Below are 27,898 nucleotides of genomic sequence, written 5' to 3'. Positions count from 1 at the left end.
ACGGGCGCAAATGTATTTTACTTCTCGTGTGTTGAAACACTCGCTACGCTCAGGATTCTATTTTAGAACCACTCGCTTCGCTCGTGGTTCACCTATAGAATCCTTTCGCTTGCTCGTGTTTCAGTTCTACACTCGCGGGTAAAATACAACTTTCCACCCTTGTATAACAAATAACTATTTCCGTTCCATGACGCAGGAACAAATATTTTTTCTGTGTTCATCACACAAATGAATGCCGTTGCCGGGATTTAAACCCGGGACCATCGGCTTTATAGGCAGGGTCACAAACCCTAGGCCAGACCGGTCATAAATATACTTAAAGTTATTTTTCTTGTAATTTTATTCGTTTTACTTGATTCAGCCAAATCAATTTAAAACTGTAGCCATTTTGCGTAATTGAGTTTTCTATGGAGTTCAATTGGGAGGTAGATTACAAATCTTAATGAACTCTGAGAAGTCACCGTAACTGATGTAATAAATTCAAAGGGTTATTTATAATGAATGAAACATTGGTAAAACTGAAAACTTGTGTCCGACGAACTTTTCGCTGACATTATATAAAAGTTTAAACATTGAATTCTAAATTAGATAATATGTTATATCAATTTGTAGGTGATCAAGTATTTAAAATGCAAAAGTTTTTAAACTTAATTACATTAAATTGAGACTAACTACTTACACTGCAATTACAAATGAAGCATTTCAATAAAACCGACAGTTCTCAACACGGTCATTCCTTCACGAGTTTAATGTGAATATTATAAAGTCTAACCCAGCGTGTCTTTGACAGAGTCCGGTCAATCATTTCGAAAGGTATCTAGATCGTTCCGTCATCTCAATTGCTAAGTCGAAATGATTGGGCTGCACGCTGTCTGCTGCATGCCAAGCAGCTTGTTGGCCTAGATATCCTGCTGATAGCGCTCGACGAAATAGCGATCGAAATCACTCAAGTCCCAAAATATAGGTAGATATGAAAATACAGGTATCTTTTTGTGATGTTTATTAATTTTATCATTTATTTATATCTTATTTTTTCGGGTTTTTAATACATAGATAGGCAACCTACACGGTGTCGCGTTCAAAATTAATTAATTGAAAGCCTAGGTCCACAGAGCTACCGATTTGATCCCTATGTATGTTGAGCGAAAGAAAAACATTGATTTTTTATTTTGATTTTGTATTAGTGAAGCGTGCCAAAGCTAGGCACTTTTAATTTTAACTTAATTATTTCAAAAAGTATCTATGTTTGTCGTATGTAGTCTTACAAAATAATGGTCATGCGTTTCATGCGACTACTCAATACAATCTACTACATGATGACCTAATTAACCAGATTTGACTAAGTCTCCGAAACCATTAATTTTCGCGGAATATTATGTAGGTACCTATGTACAGCGTAAATAATCGGTTAGTAAGGATGAGAGGGGTGCTTATAAAGTTTTCTACTATACTAAACGTGACACCCAGATATAAATGATGTATAAACAATGTTAAGTCACTCATACTTAGTATAGGGAAAAATGGCTTTTGATTTATCCTGTAATGAATGTACTTCCAGTTAACGTTTCGACCCGCCTCAAAACTCAAACAAATCAAGCGAAGCACTTAAGAAGCTGATACCAGCTTCTTTCCCCCAAGACTACGAACTTTAAATTTGTTCTAAACTTCTAACAATTTAGATTTGTTTGTAACTTTTCCCGCTGATGCAATTGGTTTCGATGGAACTTAGTCATTTCGATCGGGGTGGATTGATTTTTATTTTTATAATAACTACTGCCTACTTTACTCGTAAATACTTTTCTCAAACTTAGGTTTTGCTTATTTACTTAGAACAAGTTTTCACAAACATAAACTAGTATTCGTGGAGTACAGGGCGAACAGTACAAAAATCGTAAATGCATCGCATCAACGTGTGTTCTTTGGGCAGTCAGTTGAAAATAAATTGATATTTTGAACTGTCCTCCGTCGTTCAGTCGATCTGTCGCCGCGGGGTGAGGGAATTCCATTCGGGGCAGGGTAGGGTGTAGCCATTCTTTATAATGTAGGTATTCTGAAATACTATTTGACGCTGACTACGCTAAGTTTGCGCCGACTTGTAGTAACAAAAATACATATATTTCATAGGAACGCCCTACTTGACGTAGCATAGCATATGGCATTATGATGGCTCCTTGACACTGCGGGGTTGCATATAATGCATCGCAACCATAATGTGATTTGAAGTGTTTAGTTTAAAAAAAAAAAATAGTTTTATAATTAATATGCCTGAAATAAATATTTTCATTCATTCATTTAAACGTAGCGTGGTTCGACTGTACTTACTCTGGGTCACAACTTATTGTTACGAAATTTTAAAAGAAATGCCATGCCCTGCTGCAAAAGTAGAACATATTTAAGGACATTACGCAAGTAAAATTATTTTAGCAATCAAAGTTAAATAACTTTACGCAGATTAAGTTTTTGTATTTTTTATAACATTACGCATTTGATTCAATCCATTGTGAATAATCCCCTTTATTTAATTTTAAGATTTGAACCTGAAGGCGTAATTCACTTCTGGCCTGAACGGCGAGAAGGCCGCAAGCCGCATCCACAGCGGGATGTTTCAATTTAACTTTTTGCGGCGACCGCTCGCAGAAGTTGCCGGCTCAAAAAGCATTGTTATTACATTCAAGTGACAAAGGTTAAACGAGTTTTTTTGCCAAAGTGCGACAAAACCAACGGTGTTATTGTAAAATTTGCCTTGGGCGGTACTTTTTAGAGAGACTACTAAGTGTGCTCGTTAGTATAAAATACAATTACAAGAGAACGTATGCACACATACTTACTCTTCAGTACACTCGTCAAATAAAAGAAAACCTGGCAACTATTAGGTATATATGTATTAAACATATTACATAAAACTGCATAATAATTATTATGTATTTAATGTAATGCCACAGGAAATGCATTGTCGACCCTACAACCTCCATCCAACGAAATCCTATATAATGTCACAATTTAACAAATATACACAACTTTGGGAACAAATCAAATTATTTTATTAAATATTTTGATTTGTGTCTTTGTAAGTAGTAGTCACACTACTATATATAAATTATAAACTGAAATAGATGTCATTTCAAAAATATTTATAGATGTTAGAAAAAGTGACGAAGCCCTCCAGTGGTGAAGGCCGGAATCGAACTGGCGTCTTTAGCAATCCGGGCTAACGCTTTGGCCCCGAGGGATGGCCCCTAGGGGCCAATATATGACATCTATTTCAGTTTTTAATAAATGTTCAATGGAACCGATCTGTTAAAAATATAACTTATGTCCATCACTTTCGCTCTCAAAATAGTCAAATAAAGGAGCGATTCTCGCAGTATCAACGTATTTATTAATTAATTATTTTTTTAACAAACAGAAACATCAGCGAACGAGGCTATTAAGCTTAGAATAAATTTAAAAGTGGAAAAGTTACTGCCTTGGGTGAGACTTGAACTCACGGCTTCTGGATCGATATTCCATCGCACTGCCAACTGAGCCACCAAGATCTCATCTATAGCCAGCGAATCTTTCCACCATATGGGTATAGGGGACCCTAGCGACATCTACCGTAAGAGCTTTATACTTCTTAAACGGCTACCGGAGTTCCAATAAGTCATATTAGAAATTCATCAGATACGATGTGCTACCCATACTAATTTTTTTTTAATAAGCAGAAACGTCTACGAACGATGCTATTAAGCTTAGAATAAATTTAAAAGTGGGTTTAGTATGGGTTTAGCACATCGTAACTAGTCATAATCGAAATCTTTATTGTCGGTGAGAAATGGGTACATTGCACAGTAATTACTACTGTAACAATTTTATGTGGACACACCAAGACTCTACCTTTACAGGTGTACAAACAAACATTTCCTATGTACTCTTACACTACTCGTACTAGTGAATTTCCAATATGACTCGGAACTCCGGTAGCCGTTTAAGAAGTGTAAAGCTCTTACGGTAGATGTCGCTAGGGTCCCATAGAACCATATGGTGGAAATATTCGCTGGCTATGGATGAGGTCTTGGTCGCACAGTTGACAGAGCGCTGGAGTATCGATCCAGAGGCCGTGAGTTCAAGTCTCACCCAAGGTAGTAATTTTTCTACTTTTATATTAATTTATTAAATTGTCTTCGTGTTAGCAGGAGCAAAACCGAATATATGCACTGCTTTGCTTCTATTTATTTATTTATTTTATTTATTTAAGGATCACCAACGGATAATACATCTACACTAGTACATTAGCACAAGGATAATTAACATTGACTGATGTTTAGCCACTTATAGGTGACCACAGCTCACACATGTATATTTCAAAGAGAGTATATAAACAACTAATATAACTTATTGAATAAATTAACTTAAATATTAGATTTACTTAAGGTAGAGAAGATAAGCATGCAGACATGCAGACATAGACTTATAGTAACAATAAAAGAACATGGGATTAAATGTAGTGACAATTCCTCTAATGTGGCTTTAGGTGCGAGACAATAGAGTTCTAATGCCCAAACTGACAAAAATGTATACATCGGCGACCTACCTGTACCGAAGGTCAAAAGGTTTAAATACTTGGGATCAGTTTTAACATCTGACGCAGATATACATGCAGACGTCTGTCATAGAACTCAAGCAGCGTGGCTTAAGTGGCGAAGCCTGTCCGAGGTCCTATGTGACAGCCATATGCCTATTAAAACAAAAGGAAAAGTTTACAAAACTGCAGTGAGACCAGCCTTTTTGTATGGGTCGGAATGCTGGGCTGTAAAGAAATCTCATGAGCAACTCCTGCATGTCAATGAGATGAAGATGCTTCGCTGGGTAGGTGGTGTCACGAGACTTGACCGGATAAGGAACGAATACGTCCGCGGAAGTTTCAAAGTAGCCCCAATTAGAGAGAAACTCCTTGAAACCCGACTAAGATGGTACGGCCACATACAAAGAAGAGGAAAGGGCCATGTCGTCAATATTGCATTGAACCTTCCGGAACAACCGAGAGGAAGAGGAAGACCAAAATCCACATGGTGGTCCAATATTAGAACCGACCTAGAGAACCTGAACATAGCAGAAAAGACAACCCAGAACCGACTACTCTGGCGCAAAATGATAAGGAGACCCGACCCCACGTAGGTGGGATAAGGGAAGGAAGAAGAAATTAATTTATTAATAATTATGGTTTTAAAGTCTAGCGTCCCACAGTCCTGCCTACTAGTACAAATTACCTTCAATAAAATTTAAATTTAAGTAAAATGGAACAGTGATGACTTTCTTTTGCTTCGTTCGAATATATGTATTTGTTTGTTTCTGTAAGTACTTGTAATGTAATCAGTGTGAGGTATACAATAAAGATTATTGTATTGTATGTTGTTGATTGCCACCTGCTAGGACTGTTACTGGTTGGTTCAAGTGTTATTAGAATTAAATTAGACTTGAGCACAAATTACTAGGCGTCATTTTTCGCATTCAAACACTATAAAAAAGTTTTTTTCCGTAGTAATAATATATATTTAAGAATTAAGAACTTAAATTCTCTCTTTCATTGACACCCTTTTAATTAAGATCGCAGTTCGATTAGCTTCGTTAAGCCCCAGTTGAAATCAAGTTAGCATCGTTATCTGCTTGCCTAGGCTGATGTAAGGCAAGAATAAAAATAAATACCTACCTACCCAATAAGTATCTGTTAAAATTTTATTTTTTAATTTTTAATCACATCTGTTGAGACACTTAGCCTAGTCTTGCAAAAGTAACGTAGGATATCTTATCAAATACCCATAATTTTGATATACCCGTAAACCAAGACTAAACCAGTTTTGGATGATTGTGTCAAAATCAGAAATTTGATTCTAGAGGAGTTATTTATTGCTGTTATTGATTTATATGACCTAGGTACATTTTTTTTTTCGAGATGGCAACTTAGATAGCCATAGTTAACCTCGTCTAATTTTAGTACCTAGATCTCAGAATATAGATATTATAAACGTAGGGACTTCGCTTTAAAATCAAAGGTACGAAATTTCTCTAATATCCGCACACCCGGTCGCCATTTACACTTTAGTTGCAACAAAGCAATTTAACAGAATGTTTAGTTAAACAATACTCTGGTTAACACAATTTGCTCTAATGTAGCGAGCGAAAACAACAACAGAACCGAACTGTTTTAGCAATCGTCGCCGCAAAGCAATCTAAACTTTTGAAGCAATATGGCGAAATGCGTTGAATTCTACGTTATCTAGAGCAATCATACCTGACTTTAATTTTGTCAAACAGATTGAGACGTCGTGATAGCGGACATGTAGTATTTTTTTTTAAATATTTGATTTGTGTAGCTGTTGTTTTATATTTAAGTTGTATTTGTTGCGCTCTCTCCAAAGGGTTTTCACGGAAGACCAGCGTCGGGGACCTTATAGGTTCCTTGACATGAAGCTGAGTGGAGACCATTTCAGGAACGCTTTATAATCAGCAATTTATGTCAGTGTTATTAGTTAAGTTTAAATTAATAGTTTTTGGATAAAGCATCTTCTATTATATTCTATTCTATACATGAAAGAGAACAATCTCACACCTGGGGATGCCGAAGACCGGGCAAAGTCCAGGGGACCAGGATCCGCTTTCCTGCTCAATCTTCTCCAGATTGAGCAGGAAAGCGGACCCTGGCGCTAGGCCGGGAAAACGCAAGGTTGAAGAAGAAGATTGAGACTAGCCTTTGCTAAAATAAATAGTTTTATGTTAGTATCATCTCGCCCCTTGTCGCAATTCACTATCTCCACAATTATCTTCAAATCGAATCACCAAAAGTACGATTCTTGTCTAGAGTGTGTTGTCTGTTCGTCAAAATCTACTACCCACTGGGTAGATGAGCGACACAAGACATGACACAAGAACAAATATTTGTGCTCACCACACAAATAAGTGCCCACACCACACACACACTAAGACACTATTCATCATCATAACTCTTAAGAGCCTGGCTCTTGTCGGTGGAGTAACCGCCACTCCGTTCTTCTTTCTGCCACTGTTTTGAGCTCCTGATACGTCACTACGTTGATTTTCTCCTTGGCTTGGTCCAAAAACGCACGTCTCGGTTTTCCTCTGCCTCTCCTTTTCTCTATTCTTCCTTCTATTATAGACTTTATGTAAGTATTGTGCCGTATCAGGTGCCCCAACATGTTTCCCCTTCTGTTTTCAATCATTCTCAGCAGAGATCGCTTCTCACCTACCAAATCCAATACTTCTGCATTCGTTTTCCTCTCCTTCCATTCTTTTCCATGTCCACATTTCAAAAGCCAAAGACACTATTGTAACTACTTATTCTTTGCATATAAATACTTACTTACTTACTTACAGGGATTCGAACCCGGGACCATCGGCTTCGTAGGCAGGGTCACTACCCACTAGGCCAGACGGGTCGTCATCATCATCATTCTATGTTATTTATATATCAATCATACTATTACTTTTGAGCATTTTGACAGATTTTGGCGAACAGACATAACACACTCTAGATAAGAACCCTACTTTTGCGAGTTGGTATAGTGGCTGTTTACAGTCACTGGGTAGTACCCAGTACTACCCAGGGTACTACCCAGTGACTGTAAACAGCCACTGTACCAACTCGCGTCTTATGCACATTTCACTTCCACCCTGCGAGCATATAGCTCTGACACCCCACTCTGGACGGCCGGTAAAGGCAAGCCACAGAGGTCAGAGTCCTGCGGCCCCTGCTCAGTGTTCACTTCAGCCGGCCAATTAAGGCAAGCCGGAAAGAGGGGCCTGACCGACTTTTGGGGGCATGGGACCCAAGGGACGCCACTTCCCATTCAGCTCGCCACAAACTGCCCTGGGGGCTTATTGTTATTATTATTTGTATGTCTTACCATATCTCGGGACCATGGGGTCCCGGACCTTTGGGAGGCGTGCGTGGGGCCGAAACCAATATCGCAGAGTCCCTTTAAGACAAGTTTGAGGTCATGTAGAACGCTTGCTGGAACCCATTCACGGGAACAGGAATAAATACCCGTGAACCGGTCTCAGCAGGCATTGGAGCTATTATAACAAAAATGCAAAGAGTTCAGGACTATGGATGAAGTTTGGCTGGAGCTTAATGATTCTCTCAAGTTATGTTCTAATGTATGAGAACAACTAACAAATTACAGCCAGCATTAAATGAACGTAGTATGATGCGTTTGGGTATGGTGCTTTACGCACACTAGCGTCCCCTCCCCTATCCCTGATGCAACCCCCCCTTTAAAAAAATCTAATTAAAAAAATATTTAGCATGAAATATGTTTCGGTTGACGGTTTGTTTTAATTTTTGAGAAAAGCATTAGTTAGGAAAAAAGTGTCAAGGTAAGAAATAATACTTAATAAATTTTAAACAAATATGGTTATATGCAACTTTTTGGTAAGACTTACCATATTCATGTATTAACTGGTTGAAATTCAATATAACATAGTACGTGATAGTACTGACAGAAATCCTATGGGAAAAACACCAGCTTGTTTAACGGTAAAATTTTGTCGAAGTTCGTCTAGCTATAACATGATTATGGTGCATCATATTTAAAAAATATATCCTTTTTTGTTGAGAATTTAATAAGCATTGTTTCTTTTATTGACACTTTTTTCCTATAAGTAACTATACAATATATTTTTTTCCCCAATAAAATAAAAAAATTGTCAACTGGGACATATTTCATGCTAAAAGGAGGGGTTGCGTGAGGGGAAAGGGGTGGAACACTAGTGTTTTAAAGCACCATACCCAAAGGTATCACACTACATTCATTTCAAGCTGGGTATAATTTGTTTTCCAAAAAACACAATTTCTTAATTTGATCGAATCATAAGATTTGGCTATTGTAAAGAGGTCCGGACACCTGCTATAACAATGCTTGCCCAAGTTATCGAGGCAGGCGGTGACTCGCCACTCGTTAGATGGGCACCTGATGCGATGTAGGAGAGACAGCCAGGCGCAACACCGGAGTGAACGGCTCAGGGGTGTCGAGAGGTGTGTGCTGCGATTTCTCCGTAATAGTTACTCACGGCGTTATGCCCTTTAACACTTCTACCCCTGGAGCATGTAGCTCTAACGACTCCTCTCTGGAGTGGGCGGCCAATGTAGATAAGCCAGAGCCGAGAGTCCAGCGGGTCCCCACCGACCGACGTAGACACGCCGGAGACGGAGACCCTGATCGACTCTCTGGAGCACACAGGTCCGTGGTGTCGTTACTTTACTCTCCAACAGCTCGCCACAAGCTGCCCTGCGGTCTTATTATTATTCTCGTATTTGTCTTTCATCTCAAGTAAGGGTTGTCAACGTTGATTTAAACAACTCATCAAAATGTTCACAAATCATCGAAACGTCATCGTCAAAATACAAATCACGTTTCTCTTTAACGAACAAATGAACTGACATCAATCATTGCGACGTAGGCTGTGTTTTAACTAAATTATTTCCTAATTCTGGGCACAATTTCCACAGTAACTGTATTAGTAAGCGTTGGGGAAATTTTCGATCAAACTCGCGGCAGATTAAGGCAATGTTAAGCTGTAGTGGAATTATAGCGCGACAGGTGAAATCTTCAAGGTATAATTCGCTAGCATAGCCGGATTAGACATAGACATGTAGAAAGATCATGGAAGTAAAATGTGAATATTAAAACTATATTCTTAGATAGTCGGATATTTACCCACATAAATCATTCTCATCACACACAGATAAAACATTAAAGTTACAAATATGTACTAGGTATTTATGCACACCGCATTCACCACAATTAAAAACCAGTACCCGGCGCACGGGCAACGTAATCCGGGATCAGCACTATCAGTGTTTGAAAATGAACACTTAGGCTCTCCGAAAAATGTTGCACGAGTGACTAAATAACACGGAGTTTTTGACTTAGTCATTGGTAGAGGATGCCTAGTGTAAAAAAGTCAGCATTTACAAAAATGTAAAAAAAATAGGTCGAACAAAGGTTTTTTGGGTATACTTTTTAGAATAGATGTTAGTAGGTTAAATGCCTTAACGCCGATTCAAAGATTCCAAACACCTCTTTACTTCTAAGAAGCAAAAACATAAAAGTTAATGTTGCGTTCAGGCAACCTTTTTTTTTTAAATAAACAGAGGAAGTTTTTCTTTCTCTTTAGCTAACATTAGACGAAGAAAACACATCAGTCACTTCAGCCTTTCTACCCTTTCAGCAATATTAAACGGGTTTAAATATATTAGATACTTGTATGTAAATACTTTGAATTTTACCTTTTGCCACATACTCGTAGAACTGTGCCACAATGTGCGATGTCATTATGTAGTTTTACTTTACCATATCACACGTATTAAAATCCCCATAATATATACATACCTAATACAAATTAAATTGTTCCTAGTGTTATTCTTTAAATAAATTATTTTTTATTATTTTTTAATAATTTGTACACCGTACAAACGATGTGCAAAAGTGACAACGTGTTAGTAATAAATAATAAATAAATGTAGGTATACCTACTGGGCGAACGTTTGTAAATTGACGACGCCGTTTGTAAACGGCGGATTCTTACAAAATGCCTGCGACATGATTGACAATGATGATGAAAGTGTCTGTCTCTTGAAATCGTGTGGTGTTAAAGGGCCGATTTTGATTTTATTATATTATTTGTCAGATTTTGATTAAATTTGGTGGATAGATAGTTCCCTCGTACAACATAAGCGCAATTTCACCGTAAGTCCTACAAAATCTTCCACTGAGTTACGAAAACGTATGGAATTTTCGTAACTCAATCGAAATTTACGTACAATTATTGTTTGTCCCAAAGTGGAATTTTGTGTTTATTTCGACCAGAACGAGGAGCTCTTCAAACCTACCAAATTTTATCAAAATATGTCAAAAAAATCAATAACAAATAAAAATTTGCCCTAAAAAGTGATAAAGTTAAGATAGGTACTTCTTATTTTATTTTATAACGTAAAATAAATAAATAATATACGATACGCCTGCTAGAGGTAAATATATAGCTAACCTAATATATAAGTAGATAATTAAGGTAAATAAATGTTGATGTTTAACAAATCCGAGGGCATTTAACACCTGAAATATACAATACTCAATGTCAATTTAATTTAAAAGGTGGTAATTATTTCGATTCTCGTGCTAAAATTTACAAAGTAATTATATCGCGTATATTGAATTTATAATACATCCCGACGTTTCGAACTCTTTACAGCGTTCGTGGTGGTGGTGGTGGTTCGTGGTGGTGGTGGTGGTGGTGAGTCACCCGTTGACCACGAACGCTGTAAAGAGTTCGAAACGTCGGGATGTATTATAAATTCAATATACGCGATATAATCCGTTTTCATAGTTTTATTTCATGAGTAACTATCGCGGTAACCGAAGACAATATTATTTACAAAGTAACTTAGAGGCCTCAAGTTTAATTAAAAAACTTATTGCTAAGTAATTACAAATTATGCCGGTTGGAATTGTATATTATTACCCTGTTATAATCATTCTTATTTATTTGAAAATTTTCTTGTTTATTTATTTTTAAATATTTTTTTATTTTTTTTGTTTATTTGTTATTTATAGGTATTTGTCTTTTCAATTAGTACTTATTGTTTTGTCTCATGCATATTTCGGATTAGCTGATATCTGTTATACTTACCTAGTGAACGTAATATTTGTATCTACAGTAATTCTGTATACCTGGATTTGGATTTTTTTTAACTAATTAAGTATATAATTGTTTTAGCCTTCGTAACATTCGTATGGAAATTATACTTTTTGTAGCAGTATTTCACAAATACGAAAACATCGTTTGGTGTGTTATTAGACACAAATGAGGGCTTGTCGTAATCGGTAATATGATAAAATGCTCCCCTCGTGCTCGGTTGACTTGGGAACGTTTTCCCCAAAAAATTGAATTAATTTCTGGCAAACATTTGATCTGGTATCAACATTAATGGCTGTTCACATGCAATGAAAGATTTACAAAACAATTATTTTTGGTGGTGAAATTTGTGATTGAATTACATCAAAAGACTCGCAAGAAATATCAACTCAAGACTGTTTAAAAGCTTTCATGCATATTTTTTTTTTTGTTTTTTGCCGCAAAATAGATTTAGGGTTATCTAGAAAATACTAGGATTTTTGCAAAATTTGAACTTTTTGCAATGTTTGGCCCACCACAGGCAACATATTTTGCTAAACGCTAAACCTCCTTATACTTAATCAGTGGATTTTTAGGGTTCCGTACCTCAAAAGGAAAAAACGGAACCCTTATACATAGGATCACTCGTGCGTCTGTCTGTCTGTCTGTCCGTCTGTCACAGCCAATTTTCTCCGAAACTACTGGACCAATTAAGTTGAAATTTGGTACACATATGTAAGTTTATGACCCATAGACGGACATGTAACGTAAACAAATGAATTTTAAACAGGGGGGCCACTTTTGGGGGGTAAATGAGAAAATTAAGAAAATAAAGTTTTTCAAGCTATATCGAGTTACATATTGTGGGAATCTCAAATATATTTTTTTTATAATTTTAGGATAATCAGTTTAGAAGTTATTCAAGAAAATAGGCAAAAATTGACCATCCCCCCCCCCTTATCTCCGAAACTACTGGGTCTACAATTTTGAAAAAATTATACAACATAGTTCTTTACTTGTAGATGACAGGAAAACCTATTAGAAATGTTCAGTCAAGCGTGAGTCGGACTTAATTACTTATTTTTCTAATCCGACCCTAACGGATTTTTAAAGACATTTTACTTTACTCACGTTTCACATACATTGTTAAAAATTGTGTAATGTACCGAACCCTTGGAACGCGAGTCCGACTCTCACTTGGCCGGTTTTTTGTAGTAAGGCCAATGTGGAGAAGATAATCTATAAGGTAAGATCCTCTACTAGCTCTTTCGTCGCCTCTAATACTTGCGTTTGTAAATATTATACTCCACTCCACTTAGGTACAGAAGTTTGGTAGAGCAGAAGGAGTGAAACTCTTCCTTCTGTCCGTATCTGAGTGACGTAAGTACGTATACAAATACTAAAGTTCTTACCCTATTTCGGTCTTACAAAAATTGTATTAAGTATGGCGTCTTAGACACATTGACCATAATTATAAAGTATTTGGTAACAAGCATTAGGAAGAAGGAAACTTGCCGTGCGTAACAAATAATAAGAATTTAATTTGCTGTCGTAAGCTGGTGCCGAATAATAATTGCAGATAAATTCATTTGTCGACTATATACATACATTCGTACCTACTATAAAGTTAATTGAAATAAATATCTTTTGAGATAATAGATTCACTGCTCTTCATAATTGTTTTTAATTATTATTTTGCACCATGAATAGATGCACTGCACTAAACGAACTAAATATAGTAGATTGTTAACCAAGGGTGGAAAGTGAAGCATATCAACCGAGATATTTTGGCGCCAATAGTTTGGGGGTGAGCTGGTCCATTTACCCGAGTTAAACACTACTTGTCATTTTGACTGAGGAAAGAACACAAGAAAATATTTTGACGGTTAAGAGAATTAGGGTTTTAAATGATTCACGGTTAGTTTCACTAAAATTATATTGACCGGGATATAGACAGTCAATATAAGTCTAAGAGAATCAGGGACTGGAATTGGCACCATTTACATTTTGATCGGTAAAAAATTCTCAACAATCCATAGACAATCCGATCTTAAATTGGGATCTGAAACGGCCTTAATGTATACGCGTCTAAAATAAAGTGTAACTGAATGAATGAATTTAATGTAATGATAATATTTTAAACATTCGTCGTCATTTATATTGATTTATTAACCAATATTTATGTTTATTCCATACATTTAAATATTAAATGCAAGTACATACATAGTAGGTACCTATTTTTTTTTAAATAATGCAATGCAATTGATATTTCATTTCGATAATATGTACTGAATAATATCAAATATGACATATATGGCTGTTAGCCGTTGCTCAAAAAAAAAATTAAAAAAAACACTAAGCCTATGGAAGGTGAGCTTTCCGTATAGGAGAGATGAAAAATATTTTTACAATGCATGTGCTCGAAAAGTGCGTTTCCTACGGAGCCATATCATGCGGAAAGTACTACTTTTCCGCACTAGTGCTTTTTGTTTTCAATTTTTTTTTACAGTACATATGGTGCTACTTTTTCGCACTAGTGCGTAAAGACCACTTATCGTGCATATGTTGAAAGTTTCCAGTACAGTCCATATGTACTGTAAAACGTTGTACGATACACGTGCGAGTAGGCAATTCGCAACTCGTGTCGATTTAAAACACTCCTTTTAATAATTACACTTATTTGCCATGATATGTTTTTTTATTTACTCGCACAATGCATAATAAAATATTGTATGATACACGTGCGTAAAGATGATTTCCGCACTTGTTGCATAAATAGCTATTTTTAAATTAATTTACAGTGAATTTCACCAAATCGAACTCGCAAACCCATCAAGTTTCTAATCCCCTTTAATATGTGGGTAATCTTCCTATCTTCAGTTGGCGATCTATTTGGTATTATGGGAATAAAGAATTGTAATCAATCCCTAGGGCGCCCATCGTTTAGTAACTTAAATCTTATCTCTGCCACGTGGCGATTCATGATAGGTACTGGCTATGTATTGGCAACGCTTGCCAAGTGCAGGCCAGAACTCATACTAGTACGACTCTATCGATCTATATAGCAATTTCACGACTCCAGTCAAAATCATAGGCGATTGAGAAGTACACGTTATAGTTTGCCTGAGGCAAAAACTCGCCTGCGTTTAATGAACGATGAGAATAATAACCCCTGAATTGTGAGTGGGTGTACACATAACATTTTAAAGGACACAAATCCATCGTTTTCCTATTTATCATACAACTTTTTGTTCGTAAAGTAGTTTTTTGATGCCATAAAATATTAGCGGGGTACTGATTGTAAGTTTCCAACTGTGGCTTAATATCGTCATTAGTTGAAGATATCTTAGACATCTGTGCTTATCTTAGTATTTAAAATTTGATCATATTAGTGAAACCAGGGGTAATACCAGTCACCGGGAAATGGCGCTCATTTATAACTTGATAAAACTAGCGCCTATATTTTATTGCGGCGTCCGGGTCGAAGGGAGCGGGGAGTGACCAGAATGATGGAAGATATGTATTTTACGTCTTAGGGCTAATTTTAATTGTTATTAGATGCACTATGATTGTAAATCAATTTAAATGCATTACAACCTGTTCCGTGACCTCGGATTTTTGTATATATTAAGGATGATTTATCCCGGAATTCTCTAATGAGCTACAATAAGGGTTACAATTTAGTGCGAGAGTAGAGTGAGGACGGAACAGGGAGGGCTTTTAAAGACACCTACGTGGATGAAGTCGCGGGCAAAGGCTAATAGTTGACTAAGAAAATTAAAACGATATTACAGTCACATAAAATGTTTAATGTGTGTAGGAGTCGTTAAAAAAATGTTGAATCTCTTTTTAGAGGATGAATTTCAAATAAACTATTCTCAGTGTAGATCTACAAAATTTTAAATATATGTTGTAACTAGAAGACCCGCCCCGGCATCGCACGGGTAGTTCAACTAATTTGCACAAAACCATTACAAATTATACATATAAACCTTCCTATTGAATCACTCTATCTATTAAAAAACACCGCATCAAAATCCGTTGCGTAGTTTTAAAGAACTAAGAATACATAGAGACAGACATACAGACAGCGGAAAGCGACTTTGTTTTATACTATGTATAGGTAGTGATGGCATCTCTAGTCTTTAAAACAAAATATACTTACGTAATGAAATAAGTGCGTTGTCAAGTACCTTTTACGGTACGTATTGTTCGCTTATTTGACAACGCTACCCCTCGTTTCTGCAAGTTTAGACAACGGAAATACTAACAAAATAATGCTTTTATTTTGTCTTATTTGTCTTATAGGGGTGTATGCGGGGTGTCGAACTAGTGTCACTTATTTGACCGTCTCGTCCTTTATTAGGGTCAAGAAATGTCAATATTTTTTGTAATAGACACCGAGATAGACGTTTATAGGAATATTTGCTTATGGTAACTTAATTGTGCTTTTAGTGGTAGGCTTTGAGTGAAATATGACGCTTTGTTGGTGCACACTCAGCCATTAAAAATATGCTAATGTAACGTCGTTGGAAACATTGCTTACTGAACAAAATACAATCCTCAAAACTGTGTGTGTGCGGGAAGAAAAATATACCTAGGTAGGTAGGTACTAGTGTTAGAATTTGGTCAGATTCATTAATCTTTTCAGTAACTTCCACTGCTGCGTTTTTCACTTATGATCTGAATAAAAAAATCGAATGGAGTTAATTTCATTCGAACCTCTTCCAAACGCGATTTTATAGAGTATTCAAACCGTCGAAACGTAAGAGCAAAAGCAGTAAAGCATTCGGGATGGTTAAAAAGGCGAGTCACGTGGCAACGCTCAGTTTGACTCGCCCCGGTTTACTCAGTTCTGCATACTAGGAGAGTGTGCTAAAGGAATAAGAAGTTAAGTAAAATTCTTTTTCATTCCACAGTTCCTAAAGGGGCCCACTGATTATCAGTCCGCCGGACGATATCAGCCTGTCAGTTAATACAAAAATTTGATAGTTCCGAACAACTGACAGGCCGATGTCGTCCGGCGGACTGGTCCCCTTTACACAAGTAGAAATGTCATTTAAGTCATCGCTAGAGTTAAACAACCGGGATTCATAAGTTATCTTAAGTATACATTTTATTCATATTTTAGGGGAAATAATATTATTTTTATAAATTATACAAATAATGTGGTTCGAATAATGCACTAAAATGTTATTTTTATCTCTTAACCCGAATTAATAAAACAAAGTACCTACTCTGCTGCTAATAAATATTATACTGTACAACAATAATGGACACAACATTGGAAACCAAGAAAATCAATTTCATTGTTTTTGGAAAATTTATTCTCAACGAGGGTTAAAAAAGGGTAGAAATTTAATATCCGGAAAATATGATAGTATATTTATTTTTAGTTTGAGAATTAAAACTTCGTATAAAACACTATATTAGTAGAAAAAAAAAGAAAAGTTATTTCAGTGTTTTAAAAGATTCTTCCCCAAAAGAGGAAGACCTTCCCCATAAAAGTGTAAAGTTTGTAGGTATTAAACCAGTCTATAAGTTTAAAATACCTAAAACAATCATAGGTTATAATAAGGCTGTTCCATCGGTTTGCCGCTGTCACTGTCACATTTCGCAAGAAAGAACGGGAAAGATAATGCGCGCCAAGTGTCAATTTTTATCGAATTTTTGTCGATTTTTATTTATTTTAAAAACGTTACCTTACAATATCGAAATTCGAAAGCTATGAAATTACTATTTAAGTTAAGATTGTTTTTTCTCCTTTTTTTGTTTATAGTATCACATAATAAATAACCGAGTAAAGTTGGATTAAAAGTCCGAGTTAGAGGTTAATTTGGGAATTAATTGTATCGAGCGAAGTGTCATAATTCGTGTATCGGAAGCTATGTTATTAAAGAAAATATAGTCAAGAACTACATATATTTTTTCCACGTCTACTAATATAAACGCCTCATAGAAAAATATGATCGTGTAAGGAGATTGTTCGCCTTCTGGCTCAGGGAACCGCCATAACATGAGGTTTTAAACCTACTTACTGTTTTTGACGTATTTAGTTTCTCACGTACGAAGTTGTCATGTTTATTGTCAAATTTGACGTACAAGGTTACATTGTAATTTAAGGTATAATTTAAGGTTAGTATTATAACAGTGCCAAAGATTGTAATGCAGAGGGAGGGAGCATGAGGTGGACTCCGCGGTGGCTCCGTCGCTGCGGGAAGCGCAGCCCCGCCGCCCTGGCGTAAGAAAGTGCGGCACCAACGCTCGCCTCCGCAGCTTCTCCTTTTTGGTCGGAGCGGAGGCTGCCCTCCCTCCGCGCCTCCGGGCTTTTATATACACTCTAGGGGTAGGGACCACAAAGACCACGTGGGGTCGGGGTTGACAAATTCGGTTCCATGACAAATTTGAACTTTAAACAGAAAATATGCTCGACTCAGGATAGTTAAGTGCTCTGATTCGATTTTTGGTATGCATGGTGTACAAAAGTAGCCACAAAATATTCAATGAAATCAAAAAATAGTGATATATAATAGGTGTATAATAGGTGATAGTAGATAGATTACCTACGCATGGGACACTTGCTACCGCAGTTATGACTGCGGGCTTAGCCAATTTATTAGTTCTGGGACATCAACCTAAAAAGCAAAAGGATTTGAAAGAGTTGAAAGTTTGTATCAGGCATGAATGATGGTATGAATATTTTTGAGCACAATGTTCATGTAGTAACTAATATAAAATGTACTCGAACAAAGTCGCCGGCAGCAGCTAGTAGTAACACCTTTGATCTTTAAAGATTGTAACTTTTTAAGGCTTTTAGTTTCATCTACAAACGCCGAATCAAACAAAATTAATGAGCAATTACCAAGGTCAACCCTCAGTCAATAAGGGTAATTAAAAGCAAATATAGATAGAGGCATCCCGAAGGCTAAGGCTCTAAAGTCCTTAAGCTTCTGCCAATAATTTTTAACTAAACGCGGGTCGAGGGCGAGCTTAAGTAAGATTAACAGCTGAAAGCAGAGACAGTAATTACGGCATTATTGCCAATAGATGGCTCTGGTAGATTTAGTACTTAAGTTGAACAGAATTGTACGGAAGAGTATTATAATTATAATTATACGCTGAACAGATAGAGAGGCATACGTTGTTTAGTAAACCAGTAGGTACCTATCTTGATTATGTCAAGTGATAAGTAATTTTCTTTATAATGCTAAGTACATTCCTGTTTTGGTAGCTAAGAGAATAGTGGGGGCATTTTCTATGAAAAGGGACCTTATTGTCGATGGCGCTTACGCGGCGTAAGTTACGCCACACAGCGTCGCGCGGCATTGTATTTATATCGGAGCATCGTTTATAATGGCGTAAGCGCCATTGACAATAAGGTCCCTTTTTATAGAAAATACCACAGTGGATGACCGGTTCTCCACACAAACTTAGTCCTCATTTACCATTTCTATAAATACCTATATATTTACTAGCACTATCTCGATGACAATTAAATTAAATTCACTATACTGATATCCAGGATTACGAAGAGTAAACTGGAAGCAGGTAGAACAAAAAGGATACTCGTTAATCTCATGAAAAACATGCTCGCAACGGTCAGTTTCCTCTTTATAATACTGAATACAAGTGAACATTTTTGTATGTATAGGTAAAAAAGCTTTACTAAAGCCCTTCTTGCGTGTGTGCGTGTACAGTATGCAAAAAAAATTGCATAAGCATAATAAATTATAAGAATATTTAATGGTGCCTTGAGTCTTCACTTGATTAAACTTGTCAACGGTAATGCGGAATTTTTGGATAGATTTATTTATGGATGATAAAAAAAATCTCTTGGATATACAGGCTGACCAGTGGACAAACCCTGAAATTCCACGTAGGGTTACTTCTCAGGAATGCTAGAGCATTAGAACGTTAATATTTTTTTTAAATTAAAACAAAATATAAAAAAAAAACATACAAAAATTAGTTCCAATAATCGACAACAAAAAGAAACATACTGTATTAATCATTGGCAGTGTTTTTGGCAACTTGTTCGAAAATGTGCGGCAATGATGACATTTGTCAAAAGTCAGAATCTTAATTAATGTCATAAATAAAAAAGATAATCAATAAGGTCGAAGAAGGTTTCATACTATTTATTACCTCAGGACTCAGGAGCTATTAACACATACAGGCTGCTCCACAGTAAAAAATCGTAATTTGTTAATTTCCTCGTAACCGCTACACCGGTTGTTATGATACAAGTATCATACTGATTCTAAATACCCTAATGCATATGTACATTTCGGCTTTGTCCAATGGCTAAGGACACCCTGTATTTGTACAAATTACACAAAAGTCTTTTTCGTTGGAATATGTAATGTTCGTCCTCTACCGAGTTCAGAAAATGGTGCCATTTTGTTTTGCTTAGCTGAAGTCAAATTCGATGTTTATAATTTACTTCTGTCGTCAATTATGTCTCTTCATGAATAACACAATAAATACGAAAACAGATACTCGAAATTGGCAACTATTTATATATTATCATGAGTCATGACAATACTTATAATACGTAGAATTATAATAAGTGGATAGGAATATTCAAATCTGGAAGAAAAGTAAAAAAATATATTTGCAAATCATACGTTAAGTACATATATCAAAGATAGATATAAATCCGTAATAGATGGATATAGTCTAAGGAAAAAACGTGCCTCGAAAATAAAAATAAATTGATTCTCGATCAGAGGGCGCTACTAGCTTTGGCCTACTGTCGTATAGATGGCGTTGACGGTTTTATTTTATTTTATGTGATAGCTAACGAGCAGACGGGCCGCCTGATGGGAAGCAGTCATCGTCGCCCATGGACGTAAGCAACATCACAGGAGCCACTTAAGCATTGCCGACCCTTGAGAACCCTAAATACCCGCTTCTTGAAGAATCCCATGTCGTAGCACAAAAGAAGCGTCGTAGCACATTCTGCACGTTTCGTTTGTTATTTAACAATTTTAACGCATATCAGTGAAAGAACATGGGTCAAAATCATAAAAATAATTAATGCAAATAAAAAAAAAACATTTATCCATATTTAAATACATTTTATCGTATTTTTATATCTTCATTTTTAGTTTTAAAGTGTGTCGACAGATGGCAGTGAATTTACTGTGGTTACAAAATTTACTATGACAGTAGCGCTCTATGGTTATATATATTACAAATTTCAAAAATGGAACGTCTATTCGAACACTTCACTCACACACCCAAGAGATGCTTTAGCCACCTTTAGCTAAGTTTTTTACCTATATCCCGGTTATACCTTTCAAAATGTTGGCGTTTATAAATACTTCTCAAAGACACATTGCCATTAGGTTTCCCGCAGGCGCTAGCGACCGTGGACATTATTCTGCCCGCATCTCGACGACAACCTTCAGATAAGTGGGCTCAACCAGACTGACACTATATGAGGAGATTAGCCTAGGACCGTGCGTAAGCCCAACGATTTGGGGGTTTCATTGCCCTTATAGGCTTTCGAGGGAAGTGTACACGTATCCCTAGGACGTATTTTGCATAAAGATGGTGTGTGCTTCGGACGCAAAAAGCTTTGCTAGACACATTGGATATGTGGGATTAAAACTTGGGTGTAGTTTAATTGCCTAAATGTGAATTTTAGTTTTAGGAGCTTAAAAATGGTAATCAATAGCCACCACAGTTAGAATTACTACATATTATAAAACAAAGTCGCTTTCCGCTATCTGTCCGTCTGTCTCTATGTATGCTTAGATCTTTAAAACTACGGATTTTGATGCGGTTTTTTAATAGATAGAGTGATTCAAGAGAAAGGTTTATATGTATAATTTATAAAGGTTTTGTGTAAATTAGTTGAACTACCCGTGCGAAGCCGGGGCGGGTCGCTACTGTAAAAATATAAAAATAATAGTATTACTAAATATGTAAAAAAATAACACACCCATCACAGCGTAAAGAAGATTATTCTAGGTACCTAGAGTACCTACCTAAAGTTTGTAGATTGTAGTGCTAAACCCAAAAAGCCGGCTAAGTGCGAGTAGGACTCGCGCACGAAGGGTTCCGTACCATCACGCAAAAAAAGGCAAAAAAATCACGTTTGTTGCAATATTTATTTTATTCTTTTTTTAGTATTTGTTGTTATAGCGGCAACAGAAATAGATTATCTGTGAAAATTTCAACTGTCTAGCTACCACGGTTCACGAGATACAGCCTGGTGACAGACGGACAGACAGACAGACAGCGGAGTCTTAGTAATAGTTTCCCGTTTTTACCCTTTGGGTACGGAACCCGAACAAAAGTTTTTACTTAAATAAAGTCATCAAACCTAGAGCTATTATGGTATTCTCTACACATTGAGGATAAATCTGTGGCAGAGGTATGATGGGCCGTCCTCCTATGGGACTTCCTAGTTTGTGTGGAGAATTCTGCTAAAAACGGTAATGTTCCTCATACAAGGAACAAGAATGATATTTATCACAACAAAATATTATTGAAACGTAACTAATAGATAATATCTATTATATTATCTATAACTGCAGCGCACAATGTCAATGTTGAAACAATAATTTAGGTAGTTATGTAGTCGATTAGTAAGTAGGTAATAGCTACTTACTGCATTGTTTTGCTTTAATTACTTATAGCACGACATTGCCCTGAAAAGAAAACATCATCTTAATTATCTATCAAGACCACCATGACAGAAATATCAATTTAGCCATTTTTGGGTTCTGTGTTCTCTACCTCAAAAGGAAACAAACGGAACTCTTATAGGATCACTTTGTTGTCCGTCCGTCCGTCCGTCCATCCATCTGTCTGTCTTGACCCTTTATCTCGGGAACGGAGGTATCGAGTTGAAATTAAAACCCTAATATATACTCAAGTCTACAGCCCCTTTAAGCTGTGAAAAAATCAATCTTCTGTTAACGTAAAAAAAGATACGGCCGTCTATCCCGCAAAAAACGTATATTTCGACACTCAAGGGAATCAAATTTTATAGGGTACTTTCCGTTGACCTAGAACTATGAAAATGATTATATATTATATTTATAATATCGTCTTACACTACAAATATAGGAAAAAATCTGAAAACTATAAATTTGTAAAAAAAAAAGTTTAATTTGTACGGAACCCTCGGTGGACGAGTCTGACTCGCACTTGGCCGGTTTTCCTAGCATATCCTAGCATTTTAAGTAAACGACCATTTTACTCTTAACAGCAAAATGCCTTCTTCCCGTTGTCTGACATTTCAATAACCTTAACATAATCTGTATTCACTTCATAGCCCACTCGATACAACCCTCAACCCAAGGGTTAAAACTCAACGACATGTCAGGTGTCAAAGATGATTTCAGTCACCGACGTCACCGTATAAAAACCGGAGGAAACCGTTATCAGGCGGCTTTTCCGGGCCATTGGCGGTGAAACGATGACGCGTGAAAAACACCTGACAGCGTTGTACTTATTACTTTTTCAAACGACTGAGAGGGCTTAGACTATGTATTGTTTGAATGATGTTCTTGTACCTTTACTATAATCAAGAAATAAAAAAGGAGTTGTGTATTATTTTCTAATTAATACACCATGGATACTATTTCTATTCTAGTAAAAAACTATGCAACGTAATATTCTACCATAAAATCTGAAAGTTACTTACCACAATTTCGCATCCCACATTTCACGAATGAAGCCATTTGCGCATACCAGTAAAATAATAACAGTTGATTACGTTTAATTTCGTTGTTCATTTGTCGACGTACCCCGATGCAATTATCGTAGGTGCAATGCACTAAAGGTATAATTTTTGAGGATTGCTTGGTCTGTTACGTCATTTTGTACATGCCAAGTAAAATTTACCAGCCGCCCGGCTAAGGCGGACTAATGAACATAATTGATATGAAGGCTCGATAGCTCTCTGATACGCTGAGGACCAGTGTCGGCAGTTTCCATAACAATCGCGCTGCCAATTGGCAGAATTTCAATTAGTTGATTAAAGTTAAACGACTGTATGGGCGATGCAAACTAGTAGCGTTGGAAACTCTAAAACAGACAGACTGCAACCTGGCTGGAACTTTCGTAATATTCGTATAGCGCTAGATTGGCGTTTTATTGCAAATTTTGTAGAAATGTATAATTTTATTCTACTATGCAATTGAAAATCACTCACTTAGGTAAGTAGGTAATTGAAATCCATGGTTAATAGAATTTTTCTATTACAATATTTAAAAAATGTTAATAGCTTCTTATGTTTCTTAGATATACATTCTCGCTATGTATACCTATGGCGGCTGCCGATCTCAAAATCCGGTCGATCGTAAAGTTCCTGTGTAATGTTTTGACGGTAGTCACATTAAACCAATAGATAAGTAGGATAGGTTCGTTAGGTTGCTTCAGATGCCCGAAGGGAAAATGTCCAGAAATAATCGACTCAGGGAACGACCCAATGATTTTCACAATTCATGTTCCTCCTCGGATGACCTCGGAATTTCATGACCTGCCTGATTTTACGATCGGACGCTGAAATATACATATAATAAGATTAATAAGTTATCGTAGCTACTAAAATTGATATTGTTATTTATAATATGTAATACTGTATTTAATGTGACATACTTACCTACGCGTGGATAATCATAATCATAGTCATAATCATTTATTTGCACATAAAAAGGGTTTTACATAGATATTATAAAAGTTACATTGGTCTAGCCTTTTTAGCTGTTTTTAGTTGTGCAAATGGGTCCTTATAATACATTAAATTTGTATTACATAAGACTACCTTTTCTTTAAACTTCAAGAAACAGTTTTTCTTTACATTTAGGTATATCAAGGTATATACATGTACCTAAAAGTATATGAACATCATAAGTTCATTATCTTAACAAATAAGATTAAATTTTCCCTTTATTCAAATTATGTCACATCTTAAGCACAAATTATGTCACAAATAAGCAGGTGGTAGGTTCACAACTGTTTTCCATTAGTGTTACGTTTCGGAACAGGGCGGTAATTTGCTTGGCACACATGGCTCAGTGTCGACTCTGTCAGTTTCCCGCAGAAGATTTTCGAAGCTGCTCAAATTGCTTATATCACAATAAAACTTCAAAAACAGTACATTATAATTTAAGTTTTTATCAAAGTACTCATAATGTACCTAGGCCATTATTATTATTACGAGCCTATTGTGTCCCACTGCTGGGCAAAGGCCGCTCCCCTCTTCTTCCACTCCTCCCGGTTTTGAGCTACATCTGTTCAGTCTCTCAAAAAAGGGGTCCAAGTTATCCCGCCATCGCCGACGAGGTCTGCCGGATCCCCGATTTGACTTACGGGGCACCCACTTCGTGGTTATCTTGGCCCATAAGTAATTCGGCATGCGGCAGACATGACCAGCCTAGTCCCACTTTAACTTTTCGAGCTACATCTATTCTCTGAGTTTTAGAGCGCAGCGTGGTGTTTCGGATGCGACCCCTTAGTTTCACACCTAATATGCTGCGCTCCATACCACTCTGACAAACCCCAAGTTATTAACATCATCATTATCATCCTGCCCTTTTTCCAACTTCATTTGGGGTCGGGCCTTCTTGTGCGTCTGCGCCGGGACAATCTGATCTGTCCCGTGTTGTCAATGGTGGGATGTTTTGCGTCTTCAGGTCTCTTTTGACAGTGGACCACCAGGAAGCCGGAGGTCTGCCCCATGCTCTGTACTTACCTAGCCATTAACATGCCAAAAATGATATGAGTATTACATATATACCTATGAGTGTTACTATGTTTCATAATTTTTTATTGCCACTAGCTAGATTACTCCTAAATAATCGATCATAAACATAAATAATAGACAATTCCTTTGTAGTGAATACACCTATAGGTATACTGAGAGACGACTCATAGCCGTTAAAGTTCTCAAATTTGCATTAGAGATTATAGAGCTATACTTACATGTAGCTTGGTGACCCTTGCCAGTCCTTTCTCTTAGTATCGAATAAAAAACTCGGTGAGCCGCGTTCAAATGCCCTAATAATCACATCAAACATAGCTATAGCAGCGCTAAATGCATCAATAAACTAATCAGTGCCAGTAAACGGTCCCAAGATCATATCATTTATTCAGTCATTGAGATCAATGAATCGAGTGGACAATGAATATTTAAATATTATGATATATATGTATATGTGTAATACTCGTTTGCTTCTAAACGCTTCTCACTACTGCACCCATCTTGACATTTTTTTGTTTGGTCCAATGATTGAATGGTAGAGAATGCCATGAGACATTAAGTCCGCCATTAGTCCCTATTGGATGTGCATTAAAGTTTAAAATAAATAAATAATCTTATTTGTTAAGATAATAAAGATATGACATTCTCATACATTTATACCTATTATAAATAAAAACAGTTTTTGCATTAGAGATTGTAGAGCTATACGTAGAGCTATAAATATATACGTAAGTATAGTTCTATTCCAAAAAAAATCGCAACCATTGTGCATTACAACGCAAAACATAATAATACCCGTATTACCCGTCTTTATTCCTACTTCAACTTTAAACTCAATTCTCTGAAACTTCGAGCGAAACGGTTTTCGCGTATCCTGACATTTCATTACAACTATTTGATTTATCGACTGCTTCTAAAATATACACCGCACGTACTGCTGGCCGCATAAATTTAAAACCACATAGCCTAGCTCTGAACGGCTACGAGAATTAATCGGCGCATGATTGGAGAAACGAGACAAGTAAGAAACAAGTTAACGAGAGAAATTAGTATTTAACTGACTACATGGGTGCCGTGAAGGACGGCTACATGTGCCACTCCAATGGAAGGAACTTTATTCAAATACGGTACCGAAGAGATAATGTCTAAGCATTGTTTATAACCTACGCTAAAAAGTGAATGAATATAGGTGCATATTTTTTAAAACCTAAAAACAACATGTAACATGATTTTACAGTTATGATACGACTAAATACTTCAGAGTAACAATAACAATTTAATGTCCTTTTTAACCGACTTCAATAATGGAGGAGGTTATCAATTCGACCTTTTTTTTGTACGTATATTACCTCAGGACTCCGTAATTACTGAACCGAATTGGAAAATTATTTTGTTGTTTTTCCCTGTTTTTGTCAAATCTCAGTTCCGTGAGAAATCTCAGGAACTTTTCAAATCTTATATGCATATTATATCAAATGAAAGAGCTCATTGTGAGAAACTCGAATATTTTTTTTTATAATTTTAGGATAAACAGTTTAGAAGTTATTCCAGAAAAAAGACAAAACATGACCATTCCCCCCTTTATCTCCGAAACTACTGGGTCTAAAATTTTGAAAAAAATACACAAAATAGGTCTTTACCTATAGATCACAGGAAAACCTATTAGAAATGTGTAGTCAAGCGTGACTCGGACTTAATTACTTAGTTTTTGATCCGACACCTACGGGTTTTTTAAAGACATTTCACTCACATTTCACATAAAAAATACATTGTTTAAATTGTGTAATGTAACGCGAGTCCGACTCGCACTTGGCCGGTTTTTCCTCTTCGTTATGTTTGTTAAGCAAGTAAGTTCTGAAGGAACATTTGTATTAAGATCTCGTTCTGATGTTGGTTTCCATGAGGTCCAACTCCTCAAATCTTGATAGCTTCAGATCCAGACCTTGAAACTTGATACGTACTCGAAGGGCAGAAATGTTTGGTGACATGACAGTTTTTCCAGACAGGATCGAGTCTTACAGAATGATGCATAAAAAAAAACTTAAAGCCAAAAATGGAAAAATAAAATAAATCAAAAAAAAGTAAAACCGACTTCAAACGAGGTAAAATAAAATATTATCCCGTTTTATATGCGCTAGCAAATGAAACGTTTTGAAGTCGGTGCCAAGCCAAATTTTAAAAGCGTCAACACCGTAAAATCGAATGCCTGCTCTGGTGTAGTTTGACAAGAAAGAAAGAACCAGTTTATAACCAGTGTTGTAATTGTAACTATTTGGCTTGGCACCGACTTCAAACGTTCCAGTTGCTAGAACATATAAAACGGGATAATATTTTATTTTATCCTTTTTGAAGTAGGTTTAACTTTTTTTTGAACGTAGTAATTTGAGTCATCAGGAAGCAACCTTCGTACCTAGAATCTTCAAACTAAAGTACCTATTTAACTGTCTGAAGGTTTAAAGTCTACAATTCATTGGATGGCGAGCAAGACAAGGCGAAATTAAAAAA

At 36.4% G+C, this 27,898-nt stretch overlaps 1 protein-coding gene across 1 annotated transcript in view; it reads left to right on the top strand.

The window, feature by feature from the left end:
* Positions 1-14,993: 14,993 nt before the first annotated feature.
* The window catches only part of LOC134741688 (GDP-fucose transporter 1), a 268,676-nt gene continuing 255,771 nt past the window's right edge, over positions 14,994-27,898 (top strand). Inside the window, exon 1 of the mRNA XM_063674564.1 lies at positions 14,994-14,997. The gene's annotated coding sequence lies outside the window, so the exon portion shown is untranslated. The remainder of the gene's footprint in view (positions 14,998-27,898) is intronic.

The sequence above is a fragment of the Cydia strobilella genome, chromosome 5 (assembly GCF_947568885.1).
Source record: "Cydia strobilella chromosome 5, ilCydStro3.1, whole genome shotgun sequence".
NCBI classification, from domain to species: Eukaryota; Metazoa; Arthropoda; class Insecta; order Lepidoptera; family Tortricidae; genus Cydia; species Cydia strobilella.
This window is presented reverse-complemented; position numbering and strand designations above follow the sequence as displayed.